This window comes from Suricata suricatta, chromosome 1 (genome assembly GCF_006229205.1).
Source record: "Suricata suricatta isolate VVHF042 chromosome 1, meerkat_22Aug2017_6uvM2_HiC, whole genome shotgun sequence".
NCBI lineage: Eukaryota > Metazoa > Chordata > Mammalia > Carnivora > Herpestidae > Suricata > Suricata suricatta.
Genome location: NC_043700.1, coordinates 102,151,722 through 102,166,271, shown reverse-complemented (window position 1 = coordinate 102,166,271; position 14,550 = coordinate 102,151,722). Strand labels below are relative to the sequence as shown.

At 35.1% G+C, this 14,550-nt stretch overlaps 2 long non-coding RNA genes across 5 annotated transcripts in view; one reads left to right on the top strand and one right to left on the bottom strand.

Annotated features, from left to right (window-relative positions):
* Positions 1-560: 560 nt before the first annotated feature.
* LOC115274491 lies at positions 561-9,127 on the bottom strand. Its single transcript, XR_003901191.1, has 3 exons — positions 9,048-9,127; positions 2,947-3,073; positions 561-698 (listed from the first exon to the last, which is right to left on the bottom strand). It is a non-coding gene; the product is annotated as an uncharacterized LOC115274491 (long non-coding RNA).
* Positions 9,128-9,971: 844 nt separating this feature from the next.
* The window catches only part of LOC115274293, a 144,372-nt gene continuing 139,793 nt past the window's right edge, over positions 9,972-14,550 (top strand). For 3 of the 4 annotated variants that reach the window (XR_003901188.1, XR_003901187.1, XR_003901179.1), the window contains exon 1: positions 10,133-10,215. This is a non-coding gene — a long non-coding RNA (uncharacterized LOC115274293). Of the gene's footprint in view, positions 10,063-10,132; positions 10,216-14,550 lie in introns of those variants that run through there. The other variant, XR_003901190.1, reaches the window with a different exon arrangement.

Genomic DNA, 14,550 nt, shown 5'->3' with positions numbered 1-14,550 from the left:
AAAAAAAAATAGAAATTTAGAGAAAAACAAATATTGGAATTTGATGTTATTAAAGTATATGTAGTTATTTTAAATTGTTTTCACATGATGTTCAAAATATATTAATATAACCAAATTAAAATAAAAGAGAATTATAAAGAGCTTATGTGGAGTTAGATTTTTTATATTATCCCTATTCACTAATTTTACAAATTGACTTAATATGCGTCTTTTTAAAAAAGTTTTTATTTCATTTTATTTTAGAGACAGCAAGCATGCAAGCCGAGGGGAGGGGCAGAGGGCAAGTGAAAGAGAATCTCAAGTAGGCTCCACACTCAGCATGGAGCCCAACATGAGGCTCAATCCCATGATCCTGGGATCCTGACCTGAGCTGAAATCAGGAATGGGACACTCAACGGACTGAGCCACCCAGGCGCCCCAAAGTGTGTCTTATTTATATATCAGTCTCAATTATCTATAACTTGGCCAAAAAATAAGTAGGTAAAAATAACTATAAATAGCCATAATTTTTTTCTGGAATTCAATTTGTTTTATTGACAATAGACTAACATCCTCACTTCCATTTAACAATTTAAATTTTCTACCTCTATGCCACTGATTAGTTCAGAAAAAAAATTAAAAGCAAAAATCTTAAAAGGTCTTAGATGAAATTTTTGCTTCTGGATATGAGGGATCATCTTGCAGCAAAATAAGGCCACCTAAAATGCAAAAGAAAAATGTTTTTATAATTGCTAGCCAGGATTTGAGGAAAGGCAGACTGATATTCTATAAGGTGCTATAAGCACAGTGCTTTTGCCAATTCTTGGCGAAGGCAAAAGAGCTATGAGGTGAGAGACAGAGCTGTTACTAGGAGAATGGAAAACTAGGGGAGCTTTCAGCAAGTTTGTATGTCTGGGGGGAAAAAATCCAGTTAGAAATACAATGGCAGCCAAAACTTGAGAGGCCAAGATCTCAGAAAAATTGAGGCACAGGGAAATGAGGCAAAATCTAGTGATTTTTCTTTAGGGGATTTATTGAATCCTTTTTACAAAATTTTTTTTTAATTTATTTTTGAGAGACAGAGAGAGACAGCATGAGCAGAGGAGGGCCAGAGAGAGAGGGAGATACAGAATCTGAAACAGGCTCCAGGCTCTGAGCTAGCTGTCAGCACAGAGCCCGACATAGGGCTCGAACCCATGAACCATGAGATCATGACCTGTTATTGTGTAGGACAACTTTCACTATCACTAATGGAATCACTGCTATCTGTTGGCTCAATGGAACCTTTTCCTTTTCCCGCAGTTTTAACAAGGAACCTATCCAATGACACTTGCATTTGCCTCCTTCTGAGGATTTTGCAGACATTGCATTATTCAACAGATTCGCTGCTTACACTGATACAAACCTTATTTGGGTGGTGCTTTTCTACAAAATTTTGCACTGTTTCCCACATTTTGTATATACCTCTAATCTCATTTGAAGTGAGGGATTCCCCTGCCATTTTCTTCTCCTCCTCTACAAGATGCAGATGTAGATGGCTTATAAAATCTTACAATTTCAGTCACTTGCATACCTTATTTTTACTTCTTGATCTATTTCCTTCTTAACTTAGACCATAATCATCTCCTTACTTCCTTTTTTTTTCAATCTTTTTTGCAGGGGCCATTGTATACACTTGATGTTGACTATGGTGCAATATTAATAAATTCTTGTCACATACTGTATTTAATGCAACTGGCAATAAGGCAGCAGATGTCTGTATCTGCAGGCAGGCTGACACAGAATGAAGCAAAGCATTCCTAAGCTGATTCTTGTATGAAAAAACAAAGAACTGTCCATAGGTGCTTTGAACTGACAAACAATACACTAGTGCCAGTTGTGGATCCCTTCCGATGTCCTGAAAAATCACTGATTTCTGCCAAACACTGTGGACTGAGACCAAGCATCACAGAATGGGAGACAATCACCCACAATCCAACAGTGAGAGAGAGAAACAAGAGCCATTGGCTCACTTGTGATCATGAGACATCTGCATCATCTACTACTCATATTGCCAGACATCACTCGTTTATCAAGTTAAAACTTATTAGAAGTGTTGGCTCATCCTGTGGAACACTTGCAGAACAAGTTACTTGCAATCCAAGGTTTTACTGCATTCAACAAAACATAGAAGTATTATGCATAAAAGCTAGTAACTAGAAACAGCCCAAAGACTATTGACAGAAGAATGAATAAAATTAAAAAATGAATAAAATATATGAATAAAATAAAAATAAAAATAAATAACATATTTATTTATAAATATTATTTATATTATATATAAGTTACATATTTATAAATATAACTTATATAAAATATAAACTATATTTATTTACAAATATAACTTATATAAGTTATATATTTATTTGTAAATATAACTTATATAACATAACTTATACATTTATTTATAAATATAACTTATATATTATATATTTCACATTATATATTATATTTTATATTATTCATAAAAATATATACTATAAAAATAAAATAAATAAATATTATTTATAAAATAGAAATATTTATTGATTATGAATAAATATAATATATCACATTGATTTATAAATTATTGATTTATAAATATTTATTATGTTTATTTATAATTAGAATAAAATAATAAAATTATATTATAGATAATTATATACTATATAACTATATATAATATAATAATATAAATAAATATAAAATAAATGCAAATAAAATAAAACATAAAATATAAAAAATGAATAAAATAAACAAATAAAAATAAATATTTTATCCTATCTGTAAAAGCAAATATATTTTAGTAATGAGAATACACAAATTGCTGCCATACAGAATACCAAGGATGAATATCAAATTTGTGATACTGAATGAAAGAACCAGACATAAAATGGAATATATTATATGATTCCAGTTATAGATAGTTCAAATCCGTGGATGACTTACCCAAGGCTCTTAGATAAGAACAGGAGGAACAGTAAATTCAAAGGGATCAGTGGGCATCTTGCCTGTGCATGTCTTTGGCCAAAGGGTGTTTGTAGTCAGCTTTGGACCCATTCCTTGTCACCAAAAACTGTTAAAACATTATTGAAAAAAACAACTTAGGTGATAAGAACAAACTTAACACTTTATGAAGTATTAGTCACCCTTTGGACAACTGCAAAATGGGTCAGAGGTCAGGAAGCTTTTATTGTATGAAAAATAAAGAAAAATGATGACACAAATACAAAATATCTGACTGCTTGGGTCCACATAGCCTTGTTTGGGGTCCAAATGCCTAGAAGTGGCTTAGAGTTTGGTGACTGGCTGACTGGATATACATACTGTGCTTGTAATCAAGCTGAGCATTTACAAGGACATAAAATTTATCTAAGTTTTGGGTTGCTGACATTGCACCCAGTGCAGGAGTGGCTCCATCTTGGGCCTAAATGTTTATTTAAAGAGCACCAAAGTTAGTTTTCAGCCAGAGCTCCTGCCAAATTCTGGTACCTTGAGCTCCTACTTTGAAGAACACATAAGTCATGGACGACATGCTTCTAGCCTTCCTATGGTGCAGAACTGGATTGGAGACGCCACATAAAACAGAATCTTAACAGCTTAATGAAAATTTAAAACCTCATCACACAGAAAAAAACAGATTGAAAAACTTAAAAATCTTAACCTTGATAATGGGTAGAGAGAAAAATACATCCTGTGCCTTAACAATCAAAAGCTGGTCTTTACTTGGCATGAACTCCAATGAAAATAATACAATTCAGAATTCTTCAAGTGATTAATATATTTTAACACATTACAAATGAAAAGGTAAGGATCTTATTATTATATTGATCAATAAAGGAAAAAGGGCAATTAAATTCAATATTCATTCTTCATTAAATTTTTAGTAAAAGAAATAGAAAAGTCTTTTTTTTAACTTAGTAAAGTGACATACAAAAGTAATTAACAAATATCACACTTGATTGAGGAAAAAATGAAAGCATTCTTTCTAACATCAGGAACAATTCAAGGATGCCTGCTATCACTACACCTAATAAAACATAGTAATGAGGACCTTGTCAGTGCAGACAGGGGAAATATAGATATAGGAATGAAAAGGAATTTTTATTATTTATATAAGATGTAATTCTCCACAGAGAAAATCTCTCCAAAATCTATTGGTAAATTGATCGAGTTAATGAGAGAATTTAGGATACAAAAATACAAAATAAAAAATAAAAAAATGGGGCACCCAGCTGGCTGGCTCAGTTGGAAGAGCATGCAACTTTTGATCTCGAGGTTGTGAGTTTGAGCCCCACATTGGGTATAGAGATTACTTAAAAATAAAATCTAAAATAAAATAGAATACAAAAATCAATTAATTTCTAAAATACAGCAGCAAACAACACATACCTTAGTAAAATAAAATAAAAAGTGATAATTTACAAGGGCAACAAAAATAGAAATAAATCTTTTTTGGAATTTTTTTTTAATTTTAATGTTGATTTATATTTGAGAGAAAGAGAAAGAGGGTGAGAGGGGGAGGGACAGAGAGAGAGGGTGACAGAAACAGACACAATCTAAAGCAGGCTAAAGGGCCTGCACCATCAGCACAGAGCCCCACCAGGGCTTGAACTCACCAGCTATGAGCTCATGACCTGAGCTGAAGTCAGATGCTTGACTGACTAAGCCATCTAGGGGCCCCAGGAACAACTTTTTTTTAAAGTTAACTTATTTTGAGAGAGAGAAAGTATGAGTGGGTGAAGGGCAGAGAGAGAGAGAGAAGAGAGAGAGAGAATCCCAAGCAGGCTCTACACTTAAAGGGATGTGGGGTTCAGACTTATGAACTATGAGATCATGACCTGAGCCCAAGTTGAACACTCAACTGACTGAGTCACCCAGACAGGGGCCCCAGTATAAATCTTTTTCAATGTATAAAATTTATAGGAAGCGCAGTATGAAATTTTACTGTAAATCATTAAGGCAAACCTGAAAAAAAATGGTAGACATACAACTATATTAAGGATTAAGAGAGTCAACACTTTTTTTTAGAATATAAACTTAAGCTGATAGACTGTAATCCTAGTAAAATAGTCAATGTGGTTTGTTTCACTCAGTTTTACATTTTATTTAGCAATGTTATTTAAATATTTATATGAAAGAGCCAAGGACCAACAATAGCAAAAGCCATTCTAGAAAAAGAACAGTGTTTAAAGACTTGTCATTCCAGATATTAAAAGGTAGCTAAGATATATAGTAACTAACACAAAGAGGATTTAGTATGGACAAACACATATACAAAGGGTAGTGAGGAAAAAGCTTAGATCTAGACAGAGCACTGGAATAGACCCATGCAAATATTGCAACATGATTTGAGATAGAACAAGAACAGCACAGTGGTATGGAAACAATAGATTCTTAAATCACAATGTGATAGTAATACCAGTAACAAAATAATAAGAATAGTTGGTTTGGGATAAAGGGAATATAAAAAATTACTACTTTCTTCCATTTTATTTATTTATAATAGAAAAAAGCAAAATAGCAAATACCATTAAAAAGGAGTGAGTGAAAGGTAAGGAAGTGGGGATTATAAATAACTTGAAGTTCGGCTATGAAGAAAAATAAAATTTAGACACTAGTTTTAGAGAAACAAATATCAGAAGACATAATAATGTTGGTATAAAGAGCATATTTATAGGCTGATATAAATGATTTAGTAAAGAATTAAACCTTGATGATGCAAGAGGGTCAGTCAATTATTTAAAAGTTTATATCGGGAACTCCTAATCCTCTCAAATTTGATATAAAGGAAGCATAGTTAAAATGAAGACATTGTGACTATTAGCTGGAATAGTACTAGTTTTTTTTTTTCCAAGTCTCTATTATGTTTCAGAAAAAACAGAAATTGGTTGAAAGGAAAAAAAGGAATATTTCTGGAATGCCTCTTTTGACAAGGAAAAATGTAAATCATCAGTGTAAAATACATGGATACCATGAGACCAAAGGGGATAATTTGATACTATTTTATTTTCTTGAGTTTCCCTGAGGAAAATAAAACTTTTTTTCTTTTTTAAAGTTTATTTATTTATTTTTGAGAGAGTAAGTAAGCTGAGGAGGGGTAGAGAGAGAAGGAGAGAGAATTCCAAGAATTCCCTCCTAATAGCAAGGAGGCTTATGAGTGGCTAGAACCCATAAACTGTGAGATTATAACCAGAGCTGAAATCAAGAGTTGGACGCTTAACCCCGTGAGCCAACCAGGCACCTGTTGAAAATATTTTTTCTTGATGGAAGTTAAAAAGTTATTTTTTCAAGTTTCTTATTTATAGAAAGTGGTACGGGCCTATTAAACTACTGAAGAACTTATAAATGCATGAGAGCAAGAGTATGAATAAAGTTATAGTTATAATTCTTCCTTGAAGCAAAACTCTATAACTATTTTGTTGTACTTTTAAGCCAACATCAAAATTATAATTCTAATTTCTATTAATTTACAAATTATTTATGAGCACTTAAAAAAAGAATCTTGGTGGATGTTACCACAATTCAACAAAATACGGCCCTTCTGTATTTCTGGGCATTGGAGAAAGTTGCACTTCCCTTTCTCCTTGAATTAAATAGTGATCATGTGACTCATTTTGACCAATCTAATATGAAGAGGGTGAGGCATCTTCTGTTGGAAGTCAGTAATAGATATTTCAGTTCAACTCCTCCTTGCTTCAGTGTTTGTGAAAACATATGTTAATGTGAAGGCACCCTAATTTCGAGAATTCTGAGTAATTATAAGGGCAGATGCCCTGGGACGTTTTTCTATATCCTCAGTGACATGTGAGCAAAACTAACTATTGAGTTAAGTCAATGAAAGTTTAGGATTGTTATTACTACAGGATACCTTAGACCTTCTTAAAAGACTTAAGAAGTGGGGCGCCTGGGTGGCTCAGTCAGTTAAGCATTGGGCTTCGGCTCAGGTCATGATCTTACGGTTTGTGGGTTCGAGCCCCGCGTCGGGCTCTGTGCTGACTGGTAGCCCAGAGCCTGGAGCCCTTTTCAGATTCTGTGTCTCCCTCTCTTTCTGACCCCTCCCCTGCTTGTGCTATCTCTCTCTGTCTCTCAAAAATAAATTAAAAAAAAAAAAAACAGAAAAAAATAAAAGACTTAAGTAAAGTAGATGGTAGAACAGGAGAATTAAACACAAGGAGAATTAAAAGAAGCTGGGTAGAAAAGCCAAATCTTCCCACTGCCTGGGTGACTCAGTCAGTTACTGGAGCAACTTGGGCTCAGGGCATAACCACATGGTTCATGAGTTTGAGCCCCATGGCAGGTTCTGTGCTAACAGCTAGGAGCTAGAACCTACTTCAGATTCTGTGTCTCTGTCTCTGCCTTTTCTCCCAGCTCATGCTCTGTCTCTCTCTCTCTCAAAAAGAAATAAACATTAAAAGAAAAGCCAAATCTTCAAACTAATTTTAGAAAGTCTTAGGAAGAAAGGAGTTCTATGTTAAGAAGCAATTGAAAATGCTATGCCATGGTATAGTTCCAAATATTTATTTTCTCCTAGTAGAACTGTGTTTTAATGTTATTTAGTTATCTTTATTAATACGTTTTTATTTATTAATACTTTTTTTATTTTTTAATACCTTATAGAAATTTAATTTCATTCTTTTCTATCTTAAAAGGCTTTATAGTTCTGGGGCCAGAATAGCTAAGTCTATGATTTTGAGCTGTAATTTCAGTAAATAAGAATAAGACTAAAATAAAGTTTCAGTATGCATATTCTTTGGAAAAAGAAAACTTCTAGCATTTTATTAATGCTCTATGGTGAGATTATCTTGTAAAGTTTATAGTGAGTAAACATAGGTAATTAAAAATTAAATAGTTGATTCTGATACTTAATATTTTAAGAAAATGTAACACATCATTGATCTTGTACTTATATGCTGTCATTGTCATTTTGTTTTAAGCAGCTGGGTCTATTTTACCAAAATATTCCTAAAAAGTCTTAAGACTCACAACTGAAAATATTCCCACCAAATAATTTCAGAAACCTATTCTTTATGGTTGGGAAGGCACTCCTGCATATACTGATGAGAAAAGATTATCTGTCAGTGAATTTCAGGAAAATTTTTTAAAAAGTTTCATACTCTGCCTTTCCTGTTTCCCTCCTTACTGACTTTTAATATTAGAACAAACAACAATATTAGTTTTATTTCAAAGGTCAAATTACAGAAAATAATAAACTGACTAAAAGTAAGAGAGAACTATTACATAAAATCAAACAAGAAATTAAAACTCCACAATTCAAATTACCACTTTGTCCTTACTTTGGCTTGCTTGGGGGAATTATTAAAGAAGTCTTTTAAACTTCATAGAAAAAGCCTCATGCCAGTTAGTAATAGAATGGGGGAAGAAGAGGTTTTGCTATGTTTAAATTCCATTAGAGCATTGTGGGTTTTCACTTCCTAAGTGGATTATTTAACTTCCGAAGAAAATCCTTTGAGGTCTAAGCTTATTTGCTTTCAGAGAAAATATGGCTTCAGTCACTTAAGAAAAAAAAAAGATAACAGTAATTTTTTAAAATATGTATTTAGAAAATATTTCCCTATCATGAATATGTAGCTGAAATTCATTTTTAAATTGTTAGTTATAATGCATACATTTAAATTTTCAATTAAAAGAAATCAGCTAAATTGAGCATCAGTCAGTTGCAATTTTTTCCTTCATTTCACTTAAAGAAGGAAGCATTAAATAATAAGAACCAATAGCTCATAGTGACAATAAGGTAAAATAATAAAAACAAAATACTATGAGTCACTTCAACCTTTATGGTATAGTTATTTTCCAAATTTCGGTGCTGGATTTTTATAAATGATGGATTAAATTCTAGAGCCCCAGGCAAGATAAAATTTGCTTGACCTATACAGTATCATTGATAAACACCTTAGGTAAATACATGATTATATGAGATAAAATGCATAAAAATCATTTTGACACATTTATACGAATTGTATCAATCCTGTATATTCAAATATCGCAAAACCAATACTTTTCTTAAGCATTATGTCATTCTAGAGCACCTGGGTATCTCCATTGGGCTTTGGCTCAGGTGTCCAGCCCAGCATGGCGCTCCACACAGCGCAGTCGGCTTGGGATTCTGTGTCTCCCCCTCTCTCTCCCCTCTCTTGCTTATGTTCGGTCTCGGTCTCTCAAAAATAAATAAACATTAAAAAAAAAAGAATTACATCCTTCTGACTAACTTGCCTCTGACGCTTTTGTTTAGACAAAAACGACTGACAGGTCACATTTATCTCTTCACGAGAACTCATTAAAGTAGATATTCTAACTATCCTCATATCCCCATAAGGTCAAAGAGGACAAGAGAGCAAATCACTGCGGTGGAGAATCATGGCTCCTCGCTTAGCCAGTTTACAAAACGAGGCCTCCAGGGGACATGACTGACACGGAAAATAACTTTCCACAGCTCTTGGAAACTTTAGCCACTGAGGAGGTAGAGATAAGAGGGGGAACTGAAAACAGGACATGATGTAAAAGTCTGAATTTGAACGCCTCATTCCCAGGTCACTTCCTTACAACCTACAAAGGTACTCCGTATGCCAGATTGACAAAAGGCAGGTGGCTCCAGAGGCCAGGCCCACGTCACCAATGCAAATTCTCAGCTGGTCTTTAGGGAAAAGCCTCACCCTCAAAGTCGAGGAAACCTAACACACCAGTGACACTCCCTCCGCTCGCCTGCAATTAGCCTGCCGCGCCTCAGAAAGGCGCCTCCCCGCCGATCGCGGATCGCGCGGGCTCTGTCGTGCCGCCTCTCCTCACGCGCTACAAAACGCTCTTACCCAGAATCCCTCGGGAGGAGGTGGACCCCTGGCCTTCGCCTCGCGAGGCAGGGGACTCCCGCAGCTCACGAGAGCTCATCTCTGGGATGAGGGACATCGAACTCATTACTAAATTATTTCCTTTTCCCTTGAGCGTTTTGGTGCTGACGTGGGAAGCCGGCTGCTGAAGTCTCAGTACTGCTCCGAGACGCCGGCGAAGGGACCCGCAGGCCGCTTTGGTTGCCGTCAGGGATACGCGGTAAACTTGTCTCCGTTCTGGCTCCGCTTATTTTGCATTCTGAACATTCGATGTTTGTCTGAATCCTTGGGGGGGGGAGTGTGAGAGAATCCAGATTTTCATGGGAAGACAGTAGGCCACATATTAGGGTTTGTGGACGACCTCATCAATAAGGTAAGCTCCTCAGGGAGGACCTCATGGGTCTGAGAAACAGGAAGTCTGGTTTTATTAGGGAGAATGTTTCAGCAAGCGGGATTAATGGGTACTCCTGAAGTTTAGAAAGCAAAATGACGGCTCTTAGGTAGCTTGAAAGCCGAAGCGTCAGTGCACAGTATGAATTGCTGTGTGTGGAGGGGGTGCCTTTGGGAAATAAGATAGGAAATCCAGACTGTTTTAATCAACAGCACATCAGAATCTAAGTAGGCCTAAATTAGAGTATTACAAGCACACTGTAAAGAAGGAATTCTTGAGAGGCATAACAGAGCTCTCGCTAATGCAAATCTCAGAAGCCAAAGCCACAAAATTGGTGGCCGGATGTCGGGCATGTACAAGTTGTGAGAGCACTTGCCAGCCAACTCTAAACTCCTGTGGTAGGCCGAGCTGGTCACAGAATGGGTTAGGTTGATACTGGGTCACTTGCTAACCTCAAGAAAACTACGCTGACAAACTGTAAAAATCCTATGAAATCCTCAACACAGTGGCACCTCTATCTTAGGTATGTGCAGAGAGACCCAAGGCTTAGCCAAAGAAATGGGATCCTCAGGTTTCAAAGAACTGAGCACACCAAATTCTGGCACACCTGCTTATTTTGCTAAGAATCATGGCCCCAGAATTACAATGGCCTTTACAGGAAGCATTCTAATTAGGTCAGATTTTTAATTTGCAAAGTGCACTTGAAAGTAAGAATTACCAAATCAGACCGATGGAATGAGAAACTTATTTTGATGGGCATGCATAAATTTCCAAAAGATTTAAGGATTCCAAAATATATTTTCACTGAAAGATTCATAGCAGAAGAGTAATGAAAAATTAAAAAGAATACCTAAAAAAATAATAAAGACTATTTAGACTCATGTGACTGTTACTCCCTTCTGCCCTGCTTTACTTGAGAACTCACAGTCAACTATACCTCTGTCTGAATTTCCTTTCCACTCTGAAGAGACTACAACACCATAAATAAAAGTCATTGACCTTACAAATACTTCCATATCTACCCTCCAAGGAGGGCCTTCGTGTGGGCCTCCCTCAGTGTTGAGAGGACTCTTGAGGGATTCTCTAGTAAGTGGCTGCTAGGTATTATTCCCTTAAACTGCAAAGGAGAAACGAAAAATTAATTGAAAACCTTGATAAATTCAGGTAGAGAGCTACACTCTCTGCTTGAAATTCAATATAAACTCTGGCTCTAAAGGTTTGCCTTCTACAGAAACACAGTACTTGGGGACTATCAGTATAGAAAAGGGCACGACCAGGCCTGGGGCCCTACACAGGATTTAGTAAAAAGTAGAACCCCAGTAGCCATTTTCCACCCTCTCAGGGAATAAACACTGCAATTTGGTATATATGCTGCAGCAGGAAATAGGAGGATGCCACTAAGGACAGACCCTTGCAGATCCTCCTACTGTAAAGGTATCCAGTCAACAAATTCCATGTAGAGAACTTCCTGTTAACTTCAAGTGTCTCAATTTTAAATGCAATAGGACAGTAAAGGATCATCAGATGTTTAAGGAAAGCCACTAACATGAAAAGTGAATGAGCAAAACCAACAAATTAGAAAATTGATAAAAGGAAGCCAGTGCACAAAGTAGAAAATAAAGTAAAATTGCCATATAAAGATTTGAGAAGATATTATATCCTTAGAGTAAGTACTCAGCTCAGAGTAATGAGAGAAAAAGAAAAAGGACTTGGATAAAATCAAAACAATTAACGGATTGAAAGGTAAAATTGATAAAATTTTGCCTCGTGGGGGTGCCTGGCTGGCCCATTCATACTACTCTTGATCTTGGGATTGTGATTTCAAGCCCCATGTTGAGTGTAGAGATTACTTAAAACATTTTTTTTTGCATCATGGCTTCAGACTAGAAAATGAGTCCTGCAGATGTAGGACACTCAAATAACAGAGAAGCAAGACAGAGATTTGGTTCAATTTGGCCCTCTGTCTTAGGAGACCTGGCAGCTAGTATTTTGCAATGTATATAAAAATTTAACTGATAGTAATCATATTTAAGTATAATTGATATATAACTTTATATTAACTTCAATTTTACAACATATTTGTATATTTACAAATATGTTCATTTACAACATATTGTATATGAAATGATCACCACAATTAGTCTAATTAACATTTGTCATCATTTCATAGTTAGAAAAAAATTGCTTTTTCTTGTGATGAGGACTTTTAATATCTCTCGGCAACTTTCACATATGCAATACAGTATTATTTACTATAGACACCATACTGTACATAACATTCCCATGACTTTTTAATTTTATAACTTGCACTTAGTACCTTTTGGCCTCCTTTACCCATTTTGTCCCCTACCCCCGCATGTCTGGCAACCACCAGTCTGTTCTGTGCATCTATAAACTTGATGTTTTTTAATTACACATATAAGTGAGGTCGTACAGCCTTTGTCTTTTCTCTGACTTATTTCACTTAGCATAATGTCCTCTAGGTCCTTCCATGTTATTGTAAATAGCAAGATTTTGTTCTTCTTTATGGCTGAATAGCATTCCAGTGTGTTTGTGTATGTGTGTGTGAATGAGCCATTCATTCATAGAAAGACACTTCGGATGCTTCCATATCCTTATTGTTATAAATCATGCTCCAATGAACTTGGATGTGGATATATATTTCTCAAATTCGTGTTTGGGGCCTTTTTTTTTTTTTTTTGGATAAATACTCAGCAGTGGAATTGCTGGATCACATGATGGTGCTATTTTTAATTTTTTCTTGAAAAAAAATTTTTTTTATGTTTGATAGTGAGCATGTGCGCCAGTGTGTGCACAAGTGAGGGGAGGGTCAGAGAGGGAGACACACACATAGAATCTGAAGGAGGCTCCAGGCTCTATGTCAGTGCATAGCTCTATGCAGAGTTCGAACCCATGAGCCATGAGATCACGACCTGAGCCGAAGTCAGATGCATAACTGACTGAGCCATCCAGGTTCTCTGATATATATTTAAAATCTAGCAAAAACAGGTAGCATACATAATATTTTAAATTTCATTAGTGGTCATTTTTTGCTTACATTCATTGCTAAATGTGATGTGCTAATTCAATTTTTTATTATGAGTTTTAAGAATGAGGAAGGATCTAGTGAGATTAAGAGTTGAGATTGTATTTGACTATGAATAATTGAAAATTAAATTAGATTTATTTATAGAAATAGTTTATTTTTCTTATAAAAACAAATCTGTAAGTATGTCACGGCTGGTGTTAGTTTAGAGAAGTCCAGGGGGGCCAATATCTCTAGTATTATTTTGGTCTTTCCTTATGGTTTAAGATGGCTTCTCAAGTTCTAGTTCTAAAAGATTTGTGGTCAAGGAAGGCTTAAGAGGAGGGAGATCTTGTGTGGAAGTAGCTAGCATTAACCAAAGTGAAATGAGCGATTTTCTCTCTTGTTATCGTCTTACATCCTCTTCCTAATTTGAGATGTGTGTGTACATGTATATATATATATATATATATATACATGTACACACACAAACACACATATACATATATAACTGTGCATAACAGCCCATTAGAATATATTTTGTAGGAATTTTGTGTTTTTTTATCTTCATTTTCAGAAGTTATCTTTTAGATTTAATGTTTATAGTAAGTTTTATAAAATTATGTATAAAAATTATTTAGAGAAAACTTAAATGCTCAAGTGATGATTTTTAGTTATGTTTTCTGAAATACCACTTGCAAATTGTGAATTGTATTTTATATATTCCATAGTATTAATATCCCCATGCTATTTTTTAAATTTTGGGGTCTCTACCTTATTACTTTGATAGCTTAGAAAAAATTTTCAGTATTAGAAAACAAGAATTGTCATCCACCACTAAACATTGTTGATGTGAAGTCTTTGGCCACTATGATTTTTGTTTCTTTCCTAAGATACATTTTTTACTTTTTTGGTTAGTTTTTCTGTCTGGTTAGTTTTTCTGTCTGAATGTTTCTGTATTATTTGATTTTAAAATGTCCACCTACCTATTTTAGGGCTGATGACCAATTTTTACTTATTTCAATGAGCTATTAACATTTATAAGTTTTATTTTTAAGAGCACTATTTTATATATTTTTATTTATTTACTTTTTTCTTTTATAGTTTATTGTCAAGTTGGTTTCCATGTAACACCCAGTGCTCATCCCAACAAGTACCCTCCTCCATGCCCATCACCCCCCTTCCCTTATCCCCCTACCCCATCAGTCCTCAGTTTGTTCTTAGTGTTCAAGAGTTTCTCATGGTTTGCCTCCTTCCCTCTCCCCAACTGTCTTTCCCCCTTTCCCTGCCCA